The sequence below is a fragment of the Prunus persica genome, chromosome G5 (assembly GCF_000346465.2).
Source record: "Prunus persica cultivar Lovell chromosome G5, Prunus_persica_NCBIv2, whole genome shotgun sequence".
In the NCBI taxonomy this organism is placed as follows: domain Eukaryota; kingdom Viridiplantae; phylum Streptophyta; class Magnoliopsida; order Rosales; family Rosaceae; genus Prunus; species Prunus persica.
This window is the reverse complement of record NC_034013.1, coordinates 7,178,392-7,195,500: the sequence shown is the minus strand read 5'-3', so window position 1 is coordinate 7,195,500 and position 17,109 is coordinate 7,178,392. Positions and strand designations below refer to the sequence as shown.

Below are 17,109 nucleotides of genomic sequence, written 5' to 3'. Positions count from 1 at the left end.
TGGTGTGTTGCATAGTTGTAGAGATTGGATTTCACTCAAAAGTCACCAAATGACTCCAACTATCGTATTATGATGTTCCCCAAGTTTTGGACTCATTCCGATATCGATTGGTCCATGAAATTGGACAATTCAGGTTCGAACGAAGTTCGTTCTGAAATAGAGTGGTTGGTGTATTGCATAGTTTTAGCCATAGGATTTCACTCAAAAGACACCAAATGACTCCACCCATCATATTATGATGTTCCCCAAGTTTTGGACTCAATCCAATATCGATTGGTCCATGAAATCGGACAATTCAGGTTCGCATGAAGTTCGTTATGAAATGGAGTGCTTGGTGTATTGCACAGTTGTAGAGATTGGATTTCACTCAAAGGCACCAGAATGACTCCTCCCACCGTATTACGATGTTCCCCAAGTTTTGGACTCAATCCGATATCGATTGGTCCATGAAATTGGACAATTCATGTTCGTACGAAGTTCGTTATGAAATGGAGTGGTTGGTGTGTTACATAGTTGTACAGATTGGATTTCACTCAAATCCACCAAATGACTCCTCCCACCGTATTATGATGATCCCTAAGTTTTGGACTCAATCCGATACCGATTGGTCCATAAAATTGAACAATTCAGGTTCGTACGAAGTTCGTTATGAAATGGAGCGGTGGGTGTATTGCATAGTTGTAGAGATTGGATTTCAATCAAAAGCCACCCAATGATTCCTCCCACCGTATTATGATGCTCCCCAAGTTTTGGACTCAATCCGATATCAATTGGTCCGCGAAATTGGACAATTCAGGTTCGTACGAAGTTCGTTCTGAAATGGAATGGTTAGTGTATTGCATAGTTTTTGCCATTGGATTTCACTCAAAAGTCAGCAAATGACTCCTCCCATCATATTATGATGTGCCCCAAGTTTTGGACTCAATTCGATATCGATTGGTCCATGAAATTGGACAATTCAGGTTCGTCCGAAGTTCGTTATGAAATGGAGTGGTTGGTGTATTGCATAGTTGTAGAGATTGGATTTCACTCAAAAGTCACCAAATGACTCCAACCATCATATTATGATGTTCCCCAAGTTTGGGCCTCAATCCGATATCGATTGGCCCATGAAATTGGACAATTCAGGTTCGTACGAAGTTCGTTATGAAATGGAGTGGTTGGTGGATTGCATAGTTTTGGCCATTGGATTTCACTCAAAAGGCACGAAATGACTCCTCCCATCATATTATGATGTTCCCCAAGTTTCGGACTCAATCCGATATCGACTAGTCCATGAAATTGGAAAATTCAGGTCGTACGAAGTTCATTATGAAATGGAATGGTTAGTGTATTGCATAGTTTTTGCCATTGGATTTCACTCAAAAGTCACCAAATGACTCCTCCCATGATATTATGATGTTCCCCAAGTTTTGGACTCAATCCGATATCGATTGGTCCATGAAATTGGACAATTCAGGTTCGTACGAAGTTCGTGATGAAATGTAGTGGTTGGGGTATTGCATAGTTTTGGCCATTGGATTTCACTCAAAAGGCACCAGATGACTCCTCCCTTCATATTATGATGTTCCCCGACTTTCGGACACAATCCGATATTGACTGGTCCATGAAATTGGACAATTCAGGTTCGTACGAAGTTCATTCTGAAATGGAATGGTTAGTGTATTGCACAGTTTTTGCCATTGGATTTCACTCAAAAGGCACCAAATGACTCCTCCCATCATACTATGATGTGCCCCAAGTTTTGGACTCAATTCGATATCGATTTGTCTATCAAATTGGACAATTCAGGTTCGTACGAAGTTCGTTATGAAATTGAGTGGTTGGTGTGTTGCATAGTGTTGGCCGTTGGATTCACTCAAAATGCACCAAATGACTCCTCCCATCATATTATGATGTTCCCCAAGTTTCGGACTCAATCCGATATCGACTGGTCCACGAAATTGGACAATTCAGGTTCGTACGAAGTTCATTCTGAAATGGAGTGGTTAGTGTATTGCATAGTTTTTGCCATTGGATTTCACTCAAAAGTCACCAAATGACTCCACCCATCATATTATAACGTTCCCCAAGTTTTGGACTCAATCCAATATCGATTGGTCCATGAAATTGGACAATTCAGGTTCGTATGATGTTCGTTATGAAATGCAGTGCTTGGTGTATTGCACAGTTGTAGAGATTGGATTTCACTCAAAACCCACCAAATGACTCCTCCCACCGTATTATGATGTTCCCTAAGTTTTGGACTCAATCCGATATCGATTGGTCCAAGAAATTGGACAATTCAGATTCGAACGTAGTTCGTTATGAAATGGAGTGGTCGGTGTATTGCATAGTTTTGGCCATTGGATTTCACTCAAAAGGCACGAAATGACTCCTCCCATCATATTATGATGTTCCCGAAGTTTCCGACTCAATCCGATATCGACTAGTCCATGAAATTGGAAAATTCAGGTCGTACGAAGTTCATTATGAAATGGAATGGTTAGTGTATTGCATAGTTTTTGCCGTTGGATTTCACTCAAAAGTCACCAAATGACTCCTCCCATCATATTATGATGTTCCCCAAGTTTTGGACTCAATCCGATATCGATTGGTCCATGAAATTGGACAATTCAGGTTCGTACGAAGTTCGTTCTGAAATGGAGTGGTTAGTGTATTGCATAGTTTTTGCCATTGGATTTCACTCAAAAGTCAGCAAATGACTCCTCCCATCATATTATGATGTGCCCCAAGTTTTGGACTCAATTCGATATCGATTGGTCCATGAAATTGGACAATTCAGGTTCGTACGAAGTTCGTTATGAAATGTAGTGGTTGGTGTATTGCATAGTTTTGACCATTGGATTTCACTCAAAAGGCACCAAATGACTCCTCCCATAATATTGCGATGTTCCCCAAGTTTCGGACTCAATCCGATATCGATTGGTCCACGAAATCGAACAATTAAGGTTAGTACGAAGTTCGTTCTGAAATGGAGTGGTTAGTGTATTGCATAGTTTTAGCCATTGGATTTCACTCGAAAGTCAGCAAATGACTCCTCCCATCATATTATGATGTGCCCCAAGTTTTGGACTCAGTCCGATATCGATTGGTCCATGAAATTGGACAATTCAGGTTCGTCCGAAGTTCGTTATGAAATGGAGTGGTTGGTGTATTACATAGTTTTTGCCATTGGATTTCACTCAAAAGTCAGCAAATGACTCCTCCCATCATATTATGATGTGCCCCAAGTTTTGGACTCAATTCGATATCGATTGGTCCATGAAATTGGACAATTCAGGTTCGTACGTAGTTCGTTATGAAATGGAGTGGTCGGTGTATTGCATTGTTTTGGCCATTGGATTTCACTCAAAAGGCACCAGATGACTCCTCCCTTCATATTATGATGTTCCCCGACTTTCGGACTCAATCCGATATCGACTGGTCCATGAAATTGGACAATTCAAGTTCGTACGAAGTTCAATCTGAAATGGAATGGTTAGTTTATTGCACAGTTTTTGCCATTGGATTTCACTCAAAAGTCACCAAATGACTCCTCCCATCATATTATGATGTTCCCCAAGTTTTGGACTCAATCGATATCGATTGGTCCATGAAATTGGACAATTCAGGTTCGTACGAAGTTCGTTATGAAATGTAGTGGTTCGTGTATTGCATAGTTTGGCCATTGGATTTCACTCGAAAGGCACCAAATGACTCCTCCCACAATATTGTGATGTTCCCCAAGTTTCGGACTCAATCCGATATCGATTGGTCCACGAAATCGAACAATTCAGGTTCGTACGAAGTTCGTTCTAATATGGAGTGGTTAGTGTATTGCATAGTTTTAGCCATTGGATTTCACTCGAAAGTTAGCAAATGACTCCTCCCATCATATTATGATGTGCCCCAAGTTTTGGACTTAATCCGATATCGATTGGACCATGAAATTGGACAATTCAGGTTCGTCCGAAGTTCATTATGAAATAGAGTGGTTGGTGTATTACATAGTTGTAGAAATTGGATTTCACTCAAAAGTCACCAAATGACTCCAACCATCATATTATGATGTTCCCCAAGTTTTGGCCTCAATCCGATATGGATTGGTCCATGAAATTGGACAATTCAGGTTCGTACGTAGTTCGTTTTGAAATGGAGTGGTCGGTGTATTGCATAGTTTTGGCCATTGGATTTCACTCAAAAGGCACCAAATGACTCCTCCCTTCATATTATGATGTTCCGAACTTTCGGACTCAATCCGATATCGACTGGTCCATGAAATTGGACAATTCAGGTTCGTACGAGGTTCATTCTGAAATGGAGTGGTTAGTGTATTGCATTGTTTTTGCCATTGGATTTCACTCAAAAGTCACCAAATGACTCCTCCCATCATATTATGACGTTCCCCAAGTTTTGGACTCAATCCAATATCGATTGGTCCATGAAATTGGACAACTCAGGTTCGTATGAAGTTCGTTATGAAATGCAGTGCTTGGTGTATTGCACAGTTGTAGAGATTGGATTTCACTGAAAACCCACCAAATGACTCCTCCCACCGTATTATGATGTTCCCCAAGTTTTGGACTCAATCCGATATCGATTGGTCCAAGGAATTGGACAATTCTGGTTCGTACGAAGTTTGTTATGAAATGGAGTGGTTGGAATATTGCATAGTTGTAGAGATTGGATTTCACTCAAAAGCCACCAAATGACTCCTCCCACCGTATTATGATGTTCCCCAAGCTTTGGACTCAATCCGATATCGATTGGTCTATGAAATTGGACAATTCAGGTTCGTACGAAGTTCGTTATGAAATGGAGTGGTAGGTGTATTGAATAGTTGTAGCGATTCGATTTCACTCAAAAGCCACCAAATGACTCCTCCCACCGTATTATGATGTTCCCCAAGTTTTGGACTCAATCCAAAATCGATTGGTCCATGAAATTGGACAATTCAAGTTCGTACGAAGTTCGTTCTGAAATGGAGTGGTTAGTGTATTGCATAGCTTTAGCCATTGGATTTCACTCAAAAGTCACCAAATGACTCCTCCCATCACATTATGATGTGCCCCAAGTTTTGGACTTAATCCGATATCGATTGGTCCATGAAATGGGACAATTCAGGTTCGTAGGAAGTTCGTTATGAAATGGAGTGGTTGGTGTACTGCATAGTTGTAGAGATTGAATTTCACTCAAAACCCTCCAAATGACTCCTCCCACCGTATTATGATGTTCCCCAAGTTTTGGGCTTAAGCCGATATCGATTGGTCCATGAAATTGGACAATTCATGCTCGTACGAAGTTCGTTATGAAATGGAGTGGTTGGTGTATTGCATAGTTTTAGCCATTGGATTTCACTGAAAAGGCACCAAAGGACTCCTCTCATCATCTTACGATGTTCCCTAAGTTTCGGACTCAATCCGAAATCGATTGGTCCATGAAATTGGACAATTCAGGTTCGTACGAAGTTCGTTCTAAAATGGAGTGGTTAGTGTACTGCAAAGTTTTAGCCATTGGATTTCACTCAAAAGTCACCAAATGACTCCAACCATCATATTATGATGTTTCCCAAGTTTTGCCATCAATCTGATATTGATTGGTCCATGAAATTGGACAATTCAGGTTCGTCCGATATCGTTATGAAATGGTGGGGTTGGTGTATTGCGTAGTTGTAGAGATTGGATTTCACTCAAAACCCACCAAATGACTTCTCCCCACCATATTTTGATGTTCCCCAAGTTTTGGACTCAATTCGATATCGATTGGTCTATGAAATTGGACAATTCATGTTCGTACGAAGTTCGTTATGAAATGGAGTGGTTGGTGTGTTACATAGTTGTACAGATTGGATTTCACTCAAAACCCGCCAAATGACTTCTCCCACCATATTATGATGTTCCCCAAGTTTTGGACTCAATCCAATATCGATTGGTCCATGAAATTGGACAATTCAGGTTCGTACGAAGTTCGTTCTGAAATGGAGTGGTTAGTGTATTGCATAGCTTTAGCCATTGGATTTCACTCAAAAGTCACCAAATGACTCCTCCCATCACATTATGATGTGCCCCAAGTTTTGGACTTAATCCGATATCGATTGGTTCATGAAATTGGACAATTCAGGTTCGTACGAAGTTCGTTATGAAATGGAGTGGTTGGTGTACTGCATAGTTGTAGTGATTGAATTTCACTCAAAACCCTCCAAATGACTCCTCCCACCGCAGTATGATGTTCCCCAAGTTTTGGGCTTAAGCCGATATCGATTGGTCCATGAAATTGGACAATTCATGCTCGTACGAAGTTCGTTATGAAATGGAGTGGTTGGTGTATTGCATAGTTTTAGCCATTGGATTTCACTGAAAAGGCACCAAATGACTCCTCTCATCATCTTACGATGTTCCCTAAGTTTCGGACTCAATCCGATATCGATTGGTCCATGAAATTGGACAATTCAGGTTCGTACGAAGTTCGTTCTAAAATGGAGTGGTTAGTGTACTGCAAAGTTTTAGCCATTGGATTTCACTCAAAAGTCACCAAATGACTCCAACCATCGTATTATGATGTTTCCCAAGTTTTTCCATCAATCTGATATTGATTGGTCCATGAAATTGGACAATTCAGGTTTGTCCAATATCATTATGAAATGGTGGGGTTGGTGTATTGCGTAGTTGTAGAGTTTGGATTTCACTCAAAACCCACCAAATGACTTCTCCCACCATATTACGATGTTCCCCAAGTTTTGGACTCAATTCGATATCGATTGGTCCGTGAAATTGGACAATTCTGGTTCGTACGAAGTTCGTTCTGAAATGGAGTGGTTAGTGTATTGCAATGTTGTAGCCATTGGATTTCACTCAAAAGTCACCAAATGACTCCTCCCATCATATTATGATGTGCCCCAAGTTTTGGACTCAATTCGAGATCGATTTGTCTATCAAATTGGACAATTCAGGTTCGTACGAAATTCGTTATGAAATGGAGTGGTTGGTGTGTTGCATAGTGTTGGCCATTGGATTTCACTCAAAATGCACCAAATGACTCCTCCCATCATATTATGATGTTCCCCAAGTTTCGGACTCAATCCGATATCGACTGGTCCACGAAATTGGACAATTCAGGTTCGTACGAAGTTCATTCTGAAATGGAGTGGTTAGTGTATTGCATAGTTTTTGCCATTGGATTTCACTCAAAATTCATCAAATACTCCTCCTATCATATTATGATGTTCGCCAAGTTTTGGACTCAATCCGATATCGATTGGTCCATGAAATTGGACAATTCAGGTTCGTACGAAGTTCGTTATGAAATGGAGTGGTTGGTGTATTGCATAGTTGTAGAGATTGGATTTCACTCAAAACCCACCAAATGACTCCTCCCACAGTATTATTATGTTCCCCAAGTTCTGGACTCAATACAATATCGATTGGTCCATGAAATTGGACAATTCAGGTTCGTATGAAGTTCGTTACGAAATGGAGTGCTTGGTATATTGCACAGTTGTAGAGATTGGATTTCACTCAAAACCCACCAAGTGAATCCTCTGTTGTGTTCCTTCCAAGTGCCAATATATGGTTAGTATAATGGTACAAGTAAGGGTGTCGAACCACAGGGACCGATTCGACCTCTATAAATTACTAGTTTTGAAAGAACCCTAACTAAAAATGAAAGTGACAATTTGAAAGTAGTTTTTGTGTTGTAAATGAAAAATAACTTCCAATGCAAAAAGAATGTAGTAGTGAATAATATATTGATGTAGAAAGAATAGGGAAGAGACAAGGGATTTCGAATTCACCATTGCAAAACTAATTCCATGTTTATAAAATTAAACCGTACTCAACTACCAACCTGTTTCCAGAGTTCGTTTTTCATATATATGATCAGCCATATGATGTGTGGTTTTAATCAAATTCTCCTAATCTGCAACCTAGTTGGGATGTTCAACTTTGGTTCCAAGTTAAGAGTCATTCGCATGCAAGAAAACGTTAAAGAACCAAAGAAAATACACAGCATGATGTTTGCATAGCATTCTCTTCATTCATTCACATGTCTAACAAGATTAAGCATGATGTTTACTATAACCTTGTCTAGATAATCTGTAGGCAACTCTAATGGTGATCAAACATTAAAATTGACAAACAAATTGAACAATAGATTCAGTGAATTAAACAAGAAACAGATTGATGAACTGAATACTCTAAATTAGAAACATGGATCAATGTTGCAAGGCTACATCGAAATCCCTAGCTATGAATTTAGTTACACATCATGCCGAAGATAGAAATCGCCTCAACTCTAGTCCTCACAGATAGCACTCAAATTTTCACTCAGATCCTAAGGTGTGGTCTCTCCTCAAACATATGTGAGTGAAGTTATGTAAAAGGGAATCAAAATCCACACATATGAGATATGAAATAAAAGCACAATTTCTGGACATATCTCATGAAAGGAATTAAACACTAAGATTATGGATAGCACGCATACTTAGCAGCACCCATGAATACATCCCCAAAGATCAGCTAGGTCTTTCACAAGGTGTGTAATGTAAGGCTTAGGTCAGGGGCTATGAAAGAAAGGATAGGAAATACTAAAGCTTGGGACATACCAAAGTGTCTTCCTTGTGAAAGCAGCAAGCTCTCCTCTTGAATTGATCTTTGTTGTTTGTTCGTGGCATCCAGGACCCGTGCGATAATGGAAGAATTTAGAAATTACATCCTCTTTGAGTCTTTTTCTTTTCTTTTCTTTTTCTAAAACTTTGTTTCTTTTTTCTTTCTTTTTTTCTACAATTCCAGCACACATACCTCGGTACATACCACTTTCTTGATGTAGAGCTCGAATTATCTTTGTCTTCATCACTTTGGTATTCCCCAAACTATAGGGTATAGCTGTAATGGGCTAAATATCTCATATTGAGATAAAAGGATATGGGGAAACAAATGTGAGAAAAGAAAATGGCTAAAAATGATTGGCTTCAAAATGGGGTAATGGCACACACATAAAGGTAAGAAATTAGGCCTTTTGGTGGTTAAGACATGCATAGCCTAACATCGTCTCAATGAATTCATTCATGAATGTTACCAAACACATGGTATCTGTGAAAGCGAACAATTCTTAGCGTTCAATCAAACAAAAATAATGAGATAATTTGAAATGACATTGAAGCAAAAAGATAGGAGTACAAACACTTTAAACCCTCTCAAAGAAGTAAATAGGCTCAAAATCACTCACTAGGGTAGTCTCCACAATTCTTCTTCTAGAATTTGAGCATGATACTTTAACCACCATGATTCCAAGAGTAACAGCTTTGAAAAAAAAAGATATGATATGAACTTTTTCATGACATCACAGTAGTCCTCATTGTAAACCATAGCCCTCATATACATTCACATTAGTAAGCAAAAGCAAACTTTAACCAGAACTAAAAACAAACGAAAATCCCACACCCCCAAACCTAAACTAAGCATTGTCCTCGACGCTTTGAAAAAAAAAATGAATGGAATGGATGCAATGCAAATTGGCACAGTGTGTACGGAAAGAAATAAAATAAAAACTAAAAACCAACACAAATAAACGGAAAGAACACAAACCCAGCTAGGTTGCCTCCTAGCAAGCGCTTTATTTAATGTCTAGGCAAGACATGGTAGTGTGTCTAAGTTGCCATAAACTCGAGAGAATCTATAACGACATAAACCTGCTCCTGTGAAACATTCTCCAAATAAGGCTTCAAACGCTGTCCATTGACCTTAAAATGGGTGCCATTCTTGATGTTTTCTATCTCCATAGCTCCATGGGGAAATACTTGAAGCACTTTGAATGGTCCAACCCATCTAGACTTCAATTTACCTGGAAACAGTCGCAAACGTGAGTCATACAAAAGTACTTTCATACCTGGTTAAAACTCCTTCCTAAGAATTGCTTTGTCATGGTAGAGCTTGGTTCGTTCTTTGTAGATCCTTGCATTCTCATATGATTCATTTCTGAGCTCTTCCAACTCATTGAGTTGGAGCTTCCTCACTGTACCAGCTTCTTTGAGATCAAAATTGAACTTCTTTATGGCCCAATATGCACGGTGCTCGAGCTCCATTGGCAGATGACATGCCTTTCCAAACACCAGTCGATAAGGGCTCATTCCAATTGGGGTCTTGTACGCTGTTCGATACGCCCAAAGTGCATCATTCAACCTTAGTGACCAATCCTTCCTTGTAAGGCCGACGGTTTTCATCAAGATGTTCTTTATTTCTCTATTGCTGATTTCCACTTGTCCAGAGGTTTGAGGATGGTATGGAGTTGCCACTTTATGTGTGATGTTGTACTTCTTCATCAATGCCTCGAAAGGTTTGTTGCAGAAGTGACTGCCACCATCGCTAATGATAGCTCTCGGAGTTCCAAACCTAGTGAAAATAATATCTTTGAGAAAATTCAAAACAACTTTGTGATCATTAGTTCGTGTAGCTGTTGCCTCAACCCATTTTGATACATAATCTACTGCCACTAGTATGTATATGTATCCAAAAGAAGATGGGAATGGTCCCATGAAGTCAATTCCCCACACATCAAACAGCTCTATCACTAAAATGTTGTTTAATGGCATTTCATTCCTGCGACTGATGCTCCCCATTTTCTGACACCTATCACACTTAGAGCAAAAATCAAAAGCATCTTTAAACAATGTAGGCCAAAAGAAACCAGATTGTAAAACCTTTAAAGCTGTCTTTTTGGCACTGAAATGACCTCCGCATGCCAATGCATGACTGAATGTTAGTATGCTTCACTGCTCACTCTCTGGAACACATCTTCGAATGATTTGGTCAGGGCAATACTTGAACAAATAGGGCTCATCCCACATGTAGTGTTTCACCATTGAAAAGAACTTCTTTCTCTCCTGAAAAGTCAAATCATCTCTAATTACACCAGAAGCAAGATAATTGACAAAATCAGCATACCATGGCTCTTTATCTTGAATGACAAAGAGTTGTTCATCCGGGAATGATTCGTTGAGAGGCAAAATTTGTCCATCTCCATGGTTTTCATCAACAAGACATGACAAGTGATCAGCAACAACATTTTCACTCCCTTTCTTGTCTCGAATTTCTAGGTCAAACTCTTGAAACAAGAGTATGCATCTGATCAAACGTAGTTTAGCATCTTTCTTGGTCAACAAAAACCTAAGAGCTGCATGATCAGAGTAAACAATAACTTTAGAGCCAACAAGATATGAACGAAATTTCTCTAAAGCAAACACAACAGCAAGCAACTCCTTCTCAGTTGTAGAGTAATTGAGTTGAGCATCGTTTAACGTCAGACTTGCATAGTATATTACGTGTGGCAGCTTATTTACTCTTTGACCTAAAACAGCACCAATAGCATAGTCAGAGGCATCACACATTAGCTCAAAAGGCAAAGACCAATCTGGTGCCATAATGATAGGAGCAGAGGTTAGTTCACGTTTCAAGGTATTAAATGCATTCATACAATCTTTATCAAAGTGAAATACAACATCTTTGGCCAAAAGATTGCACAATGGATGAGTGATCTTGGAAAAATCCTTAATGAAACGACGATAAAAACCAGCATGTCCTAGAAAGCTTCTCACTCCCTTCACTGAAGCAGGGGCTGCCATATTTGAGATGATGTCAATTTTTGCTTTGTCAACTTCAATACCCTTGTTGGATATTACATGCCCCAACACAACACCTTGTTTCACCATAAATTGACACTTTTCCCAGTTGAGAATCAAATTTGTTTCCTGACATCTTTGAAGCACTAGAGAGAGATGGTTAAGACAATTATCAAAAGAAGAACCAAAAACTGAAAAATCGTCCATGAATACCTCAATAAATCTCTCAATCATATCTGAAAAGATTGCTAGCATACATCTTTGGAATGTTGCTGGGGCATTGCAAAGGCCAAAAGGCATCCTCCTATATGCAAAAGTGTCAAAAGGACAGGTGAATGTAGTCTTCTCTTGATCTTCCGAAGCAATCACAATTTGATTATAACCTGAATATCCATCAAGAAAACAATAATATGAGTGACCAGCTAATCGCTCAACCATTTGATCAATAAAAGGCATAGGAAAATAATAAGCGCAGCGATAGCAGGGGAGAGCACTTAAAAAAGGGAAATCCCCATTAAAATAGAAGAAAAAAGGTATGAACTTCAACTGGCGAACGCTGTTTGCAGAAAGACGCTTTTCTAGTGTCTGAATTCAACTTCCTGTAATCGGTGCAAACACGCCAACTAGCTGCAGGTCTCGTTTGAACAAGCTCTTTATGCTCATTTTTTACCACTGTGATTCCAATCCTCTTAGGCACTACGTGAACAGCGCTGACCCATTTGCTATCAGAAATCGGGTATATGATACCCACATCTAGCAACTTCAGCACTTCAGCTCTCACTACTTCCTTCATGTGTGGATTGAGCCTTCTTTGTGGTTCACGAGTTGGTTTCGCTCCCTCCAATAAAATTCGATGCAGACACATGGTAGGGCTTATTCCCTTGATATCTGCAATAGACCAACCAATGGCTGATTTGAACTCTTTTAGCACCCTAATTAGCTTATCTTCTTCCAAACGGGTGAGGTCAGATGCTATTATAACTGGGAGAGTTTCAAACTCAGCTAGGTAAGCATATTTTAGATGTGATGGAAGTGGTTTAAGGTCTAGTTTTGGAGGTTTAACAATAGAAGGGATCAGATGTGTGGTAGATGGTTCTAATGGCTCTATAAGAGGCGAAAATGTGGAGGGATATTATTTTAATGCTTCCAAGGCAGCCACCATCTCCATGAGCACTTCTTCATCAAAGTCATTTTGAGATTGACTCAAAACATATTGTAATGGATCATTGGATTGTGCCAGCAAAAACTTAGAGAAAACAAGTGAATCAAGCACATCAATCGAACAACAATCAATTGAACTAGAAGGGTGAGAAAGAGATTCAAACACTTTGAATTGTACAGTTTCTCCTAGCACAGTCATGGTGAGGAGACCATTTTGCACATCTATGATCGTCTTTGCCGTGGCCATAAAGGGTCTCCCAAGAATAATAGGTAACTCACGATCAGGTAGAGGAGCCTCTTCCATGTCCAACACTACAAAATCAGCAGGCAAAATTAGTTTGTCAACTTGAACTAAGATATCTTCCACTATACCTCTTGGATATTTCACTGATCGATCAGCAAGTTGCAATGAAATAGTTGTTGCCTTCAAACCCCCCAAACCTAATTGAAGGTACACTGAATAGGGCATTAAATTGATGCTAGCCCCCAAGTCAAGCATAGCCTTTTCAACTAGCTTATCTCCAATGGTGATATTGATAGAAAAACTGCCCGGATCCTTGAGTTTTGGTGGGAGCTTTCTTTGAAGCGCAGCACTCACATTTTCAGACACCAACACCTTCTCATTAGGTCCATACTTCCTCTTGTAAGTGTTTAGCTCCTTGAAAAATTTCCCATACGCTGGCATATTCCTAATGACATCAAGCAAAGGTAAATTAACATTCACTTTACTTAATATATCAAAAATTTCTTTAAATGACTTATCCTGCTTGCTTTTGGCAAGTCTTCCAGGAAATGGAATGGGTGGAGAGTAAGGTTTTTCAGCCTTGTGAAAATTTGGAGCTTCAAACGAAGAAGTGGCATTGCTTGGATCGTCATTCGGTTTCTCATTCTCTTCTTGAGTGGGACCTGCATTCACATGATCAGATTCATTAGTAACTTCATTGCCAACTCCATTATTAATAACCTTACCACTTCTAAGAGTTATGACCGCTTTGGCTTGCTCTTGGTTCCTTTGAAGTATCACCGGTTGGCTTGGAAATTTTCCGGGTTCTCTTTGACTCAAAGCATCAGCAATCTGACCTAATTGTGTCTCCATTTTGGTTAGAGCAGCTGAATGTTGTTGGAGAGTACTATTGGTAGTTTGCTGGAATTGAACAGTGTTTTGAGCTAGCATTTTGACCGTATCTTTAAGCGTAGTGGCATGCTTTGGTTGGAAATTTTGAAATTGATTGTTATTCTTCCATGAGAGATTGGGATGATCTCTCCAACCCGGGTTATATGTATTAGAGAACGGGTCATTCCTCGGCCTCTGATTGTAAGAATTCATGAGATTCACTTGCTCTTGAACAAATTCGGGATAAGCCTCACTAGCCGAGCATTGATAAGTTGGATGACCTGGTATATTGCAAATGGTACACACCTCAGCTATCTTAGGCACCATATTGATCATAGAATCGAGCTTCTTTTCCAAACTAGCCACCTGCAAGGCCAGATCATTATTAGAACTCATTTCATACACTCCAACTCGTTTACCTCTTGTATCTTTGTGTGGAGCATTAGATCCCAACATCTCATAAATGTTATATGACTCTTGAGCATTTTTTTTCTTCAAAGCTCCACCTGCTGCATTATCAACAGTCGATTGACATGTTTGGGTTAGTCCCTCATAAAAAATTTGCATTTGTAAGTAAAGAGGTAACCCATGATGTGGACATTGCAGCAACAGGCCTTTGAAACGCTCCCAACATTCATTGAAAGGTTCTCCATCATCTTGTTTAAAGTTAAAGATTTGCCCTCTCAAAGTAGCTGTCTTTTGAGTAGAGAAGAACTTCTCCAAAAATTTCTTAGCTACGGCATCCCAAGTGGTGAGCGAACCAGGTGCTAAAGTCATTAGCCAACCCTTTGCTCTATCTTTCAATGTATAAGGAAAAACCCTCATCCTCAGATTTGCTTCAGTCACTCCCTGCAAAGGTAAACTACTCACAACATTGTAGAATTCCTTAATATGGGCTAATGGATCTTCGTTAGGTAAACCATAAAAAGAAGGAAGCATGTGAAAATGTGAAGATTTGAGATCATAATTTCTAGCTTCAGTAGGCAGCAAGATGCACGAAGGGGAATTTGGTATAACCGGTTGAGCATAATCTTCCAAAGCTCGATTTTCATCGTTATTGTCAGCCATCTCTTCTTCTCTGTCAGAATTAGAGTTATCGAAAGAATCTACACTCGTTGGGCCAGAAGAACTATTGTCCTCTTCTACACTGCTAGTTTGGGCACTAGCTGATATAGACTTCTCAAAAGTGTTGCTCTTCAACCGTTCAAGTCTTTGGCCTATCTCAGCAAGTGTATCTGACATATACTACCTGAGAAACAAAAATAAAAATGAAATTAGGGTTTGAGAACAAGCAATTATAGAAGATTGAAATCAGTCCCCGGCAACGGCGCCAAAATTTTGTTGTGTTCCTTCCAAGTGCCAATATATGGTTAGTATAATGGTACAAGTAAGGGTATCGAACCACAGGGACCGATTGGACCTCTATAAATTACTAGTTTCGAAAGAACCCTAACTAAAAATGAAAGTGACAATTTGAAAGTAGTTTTTGTGTTGTAAATGAAAAATAACTTCCAATGCAAAAAGAATGTAGTAGTGAATAATATATTGATGTAGAAAGAATAGGGAAGAGACCAGGGATTTCGAATTCACCATTGCAAAACTAATTCCATGTTTATAAAATTAAACCGTACTCAACTACCAACCTGTTTCCAGAGTTCGTTTTACATATATATGATCAGCCATATGATGTGTGGTTTTGATCAAATTCTCCTAATCTGCAACCTAGTTGGGATGTTCAACTTTGGTTCCAAGTTAAGAGTCATTAGCATGCAAGAAAACGTTAAAGAACCAAAGAAAATACACAGCATGATGTTTGCATAGCATTCTCTTCATTCATTCACATGTCTAACAAGATTAAGCATGATGTTTACTATAACCTTGTCTAGATAATCTGTAGGCAACTCTAGCGGTGATCAAACATTAAAATTGACAAACAAATTGAACAATAGATTCAGTGAATGAAACAAGAAATAAATTGATGAACTGAATACTCTAAATTAGAAACATGGATCAATGTTGCAAGGCTACATCGAAATCCCTAGCTATGAATTTAGTTACACATCATGTTCAAAGAGATTAAAACAAAAATAAACAACATGAGTGAAAATAAATTCATGAGAGGAAACCCTTGAACCAATTCTGATGTTGAAATGGAGTGGAGTGGTTAGTGTATTGCAGAGTTTTAGCCATTTGATTTCAGTCAAAAGCCACGAAATGACTCCTCCCATCATATTATGATGTTCCCCATGTTTTGGACTCAATCCGATATCGATTGGTCCATGAAATTGGACAATTCAGGTTTGTACGAAGTTCGTTCTGAAATGGAGTGGTTTTGTGTATTGCATAGTTTTAGCCATTGGATTTCACTCAAAAGTCACCAAATGACTTCTCCCATCATATTATGGTGTTGCCCAAGTTTTGGACTCAATCCGATATCGATTGGTTCACGAAATTGGACAATACAGGTTCGTACGAAGTTCGTTATGAAATGGAGTGGTTGGTATATTTTATAGTTTTTCCCATTGGATTTCACTCAAAAGCCACCAAATCACTCCACGCACCATATTATGATGCTCCCCACGTTTTGGACTCAATCCGATATCGATTGGTCCATGAAATTGGGCAATTCGAGTTCGAACGAAGTTCGTTCTGAAATGGAGTGGTTGCTGTATTGCATAGTTTTAGCCATTGGATTTCACTCAAAAGACACCGAACGACTGCTCCCATCACATTATGATGTTCCCCAAGTTTCGGACACAATCCGATATCAATTGGTCCATGAAATTGGACAATTCAGTTTCGTACGAAGTTCGTTCTGAAATTGCGTGGTTGGTGTATTGCATAGTTGAAGAGATTGGATTTCACTCACAACCCACCAAATGACTCCTCCGACCGTATTATGATGTTCCCCATCTTTTGGACACAATCCGATATCGATTGGTCCATGAAATTGGACAATTCAGGTTCGCTCGAAGTTCGTCATGAACTGGAGTAGTTGGTGTATTGCATAGTTGCAGGGATTGGATTCCACTCAAAAGCCACCAAATGACTCCTCCCACCGTGTTATGATATGCCCCAAGTTTTGGACTCAATCCGATATCGATTGGTCCATGAAATTGGACAATTCAGGTTCGTACGAAGTACATTCTGAAATGGAGTGGTTGGTGTATTGCATAGTTGTAGAGATTGGATTTCACTCAAAACCCACCAAATGACTCCTCCCACCGTATTATGATGTTCC

The 17,109-nt window shown here is 39.4% G+C and overlaps 1 pseudogene; it reads right to left on the bottom strand.

Annotated features, from left to right (window-relative positions):
• On the bottom strand, nucleotides 8,564–15,110 carry LOC109949322 (annotated as a pseudogene).